Here is a 3,230-nt window from a genome sequence, read left to right as displayed (position 1 = left end):
GTTCGGAAGGTTAGGTGTATTAAATGCACTTTCAACTTACAATGGGTTTATTGGGATGTAACCCCATCATAAGTCCAGGAAGATCTGTAATCACGTATACACACATATGAAGATTTTCTTGCTTTTTCCAAAAGTAAGATAATTCCATGAATGTTACTCTGTGACTTTATGACTATATGATATACTCTGTATTACAGATAAACCATAATTTATACAACATTTCCTGACAGAAATTCAAGGGGTTTTTGGGTTTTTGCAATTACAAACAGAGCTTTAATAAACTTTCTTGAACATATAACCTTACAAACTGGAACCTTGATTTCCACAGGCTAAATGAACAAAAATGACAGTACTGAATGTAATCTCTGTATTTTTTAATAGATAGCTGGCCTCATTCCCAAAAGGTACAGCAATTCATATTTACAGCAGCAACATACGAGCGCTCGTTTTCTCACCCTCTTGCCAGCACAAAATAATCTCTCTACTTTTTGCCTATTTGAGAGTCAAAAGGGTATTTCATTGCCTTTCCTTGATTACTGGTAAAATTTAGATTTGTGCTCTTCTGTTATCAGATTTGACTCATAAAAAAAAGTGTGACGTGCAAAGCCAAACAATGGAATCTATCTTCTCTAAGCCCTGGTAGTTATTCTTACAAGACAGGGGCAAGATTCTGTTGGATTCTGTGCAAAGCGCACCCTCAGTTAGCCAGCAGGGTCTATACCCAGGGCATCATAGAAAGAAAGGAAAACAAAACTGGACTCTGAGGTGTAGACAGTTCAGAAACAATAAATAAATGAAGAGGTCAGTGGCATTATTTTTATTAACTTTCAAACTTGGAAACCTTTATCAAAACCAGGTCTTACAGGGGAGGGAGTAGGGAACCTTGAAGACTGGATGGCTCTTTTACAACCCTCGCCCCTCAACTGCTAGGTAAATAAGGAAGAGGAAAAAGAAATGACACAAAGGGGGAGAGAGAAGAACCCTGTTTCCTTCAGCGAGGGCCAGGCTCCTGTCAGAAAGGGCCGGGTACCCGGGGCCTCTGACGCAGGAAAGCAGAGGGGAGCTTGGTCTCCCACAAGCTCAGTCCACAATCTCCAACTGAGAGTGAGATCTGAGGACAAGCCAGAAGTAGTCAGTGGAAGAGCCAGCTTCGGTGTAATAACTTCTCAAGTCGGAGGTGTGCCTTTAGACACGTCATAGAAATTCTCCAAACCTTCGTTTCCTATTTTGAAAAATGAGAGAGGGGTTTGGAATTTGTGATGTGTAAGGCCACTTCCACCTCTAAGATTCTGTAATTCCAATGATACAATGTTGACAGTGTTCTAATAATTCCACCTCATCTTCAATTGGTATCCATGAAAAAGTTGAAAGATCATACAATTTGGAGTCAAGTCTAGGGTTCAAGTCCCAATCTGCCAACTATGTAACATTAGAGAAGCCCTGTAATTCCTCTGAGTCTTTTTCCTCATCTATAAAACTGACAAAATAAATCTCATAGGGTTGTGGTAAGATTCAAGTGAGGGGATATTTGTGAGGGTACTTATAAACTGTAGAGGTTAGAACAAACATAGCAGAACATTCTTACTAAGTCTGATCCCCTTCTGCACTACCCAGACAGAGGTCCGTCCATACGGCGTTGTTCTGGATTCCCATTGTAACTTAAAGGGAAACTTTCACAATGTCTGGAGCCCTTGACTTCCTGCAAATGAAGGAGGAGGATGTACTCAAATTTCTTGCAGCAGGAACCCACTTAGGTGGCACCAACCTAGACTTCCAAATGGAACAGTACATCTGCGTCTACAACATAAATCTGAAGAGAACCTGCGAGAAGCTTCTGCTGGCAGCTCGTGCCATTGTTGCCATTGAAAAGCCAGCAGATGTCAGTGTCGTATCCTCTAGAAATACTGGCCAGCGAGCTGTGCTGAAGTTTGCTGCTGTCACTGGAGCCACTCCTATTGCTGGCTGCTTCTCTCCTGGAATCTTCACTAACCAGATCCAGGAAGCCTTCCGGGAGCCAAGACTTCCAGTGGTTACTGATCCCAGGGCTGACCACTAGCCTCTCACAGAGGCCTCTTACGCTAACCTGCCTACCATTGCTGTGTAACACAGACTCTCGTCTGTGTTATGTGGACACGGCCATCCCATGCAACAACAAGGGAACTCACTCGGGGGGTCTGATGTAGTGGATGCTCGTCCGGGAAGTTCTGTGCATGTGTGGCACCATCTCCCGCGAACGCCCATGGGAGGTCACACCTGATCTCTGCTTCTACAGAGATCCTGAAGAGACTGAAAAGGAAGAGCAGGCGGCAGCTGAGAAGGCTGTGACCAAGGAGGAATTTCAGGGCGAATGGACCGCTCCAGCTCCTGAGTTCACTGCTCCTCAGCCTGAGGTGGTGGACTGGTCTGAAGGTGTGCAGGTGCCCTCTGTGCCTGTTCAGCAGTTCCCCACTGAAGACTGGTCTGCAGCTCCCACCGCTCAGGCCACTGAATGGGTAGGAACAACCACTGAGTGGTCTTAAGCTGTTCTTCCACAAACTCATAAAATGCAAGTAGGTTGACAGAAAATAAACAGTTTCCAAAAAAAAAAACCCAAAAAGTCAGTTTCCAAAAACAAACCCCCAAAAGTCTGAGCCAATCATTTCCATTTTTTAGCTCAATTTAAAATTCACTAATCAAATACTTAAATCATTCATTCCATAAGTACTGACAGAATGTCCCCTGTTTTAGGCACTAGAGATACTTTAGCGAATAAGACACTGGAGGTCACTGATATCACGGAACTTGAAGATGTTCTTTTAACATCTGCATCAGAAAAGGAAATCTGGACATATAAATATTTTAGCAAGATACATAAAAGGTAAACAAGCTGTGTCCGGTATTGTAGAGATATGAATTCAACAAATATGTATGGAGCTCCTACTATGGTCCCAGACATAAGGCCTAGGCACTGTTCTAGGTGTTGGGAGACTCAGCATTGAACAAGACAGACCAAGTCCCTGGCCTTTTGGAGCTTACATTCCACCAGAAGAATTGAATCAATGAGATTATCACTAATTATATATGGAAGACACAGCCAAAAAAAAGTATGAGGTCGATGTGAGAGGTATGAACATAGTTCTGGAGCCAGAGCTTCAGGCTCCTTTTCCTAGCCACACTCAGTTTCCCCTTATCGAAACGGAAGGCACAATAAACTCTAACTTGCCCTCCTCATGCCCATTTCTCCTTCCAAC

At 43.3% G+C, this 3,230-nt stretch overlaps 1 pseudogene; it reads left to right on the top strand.

Moving 5' to 3' along the window:
- Positions 1-375: 375 nt before the first annotated feature.
- On the top strand, positions 376-2,588 carry LOC116742441 (annotated as a pseudogene).
- The last annotated feature ends 642 nt before the right edge of the window (positions 2,589-3,230 follow it).

The sequence above is a fragment of the Phocoena sinus genome, chromosome 17 (assembly GCF_008692025.1).
Source record: "Phocoena sinus isolate mPhoSin1 chromosome 17, mPhoSin1.pri, whole genome shotgun sequence".
Taxonomy (NCBI): Eukaryota; Metazoa; Chordata; class Mammalia; order Artiodactyla; family Phocoenidae; genus Phocoena; species Phocoena sinus.
Note: the sequence above shows the minus strand (reverse complement) of the source record. Positions and strands in the feature narration are given on the sequence as shown.